Source organism: Acanthisitta chloris, unplaced genomic scaffold (genome assembly GCF_000695815.1).
Source record: "Acanthisitta chloris isolate BGI_N310 unplaced genomic scaffold, ASM69581v1 scaffold31178, whole genome shotgun sequence".
NCBI lineage: Eukaryota > Metazoa > Chordata > Aves > Passeriformes > Acanthisittidae > Acanthisitta > Acanthisitta chloris.
This window is the reverse complement of record NW_008688045.1, coordinates 567-802: the sequence shown is the minus strand read 5'-3', so window position 1 is coordinate 802 and position 236 is coordinate 567.

The following is a 236-nucleotide window of genomic DNA, read 5'->3' as shown; positions in this document are numbered from 1 at the left end:
GCTGGGGGTGCAGCTGGGGGTGACTCTGCTCTCCCCAGGCTGAGCCTGCTCCCCCTCCTCACCTCCCCAGCACAGGAGTCAGATGCATTCCCATCAGTGTCCCTGCTGAAACCAGGGGTGTCCCTGGGGAGTCTCTGCTCAGAGATCCTGGCCTGGTACTGGTTCTGGTGCTGATGGAGGAATTCATCCTCCAGGTCCTCATAGGCAAACTCAGGTTTAATCAGCGGCTGGAGGGA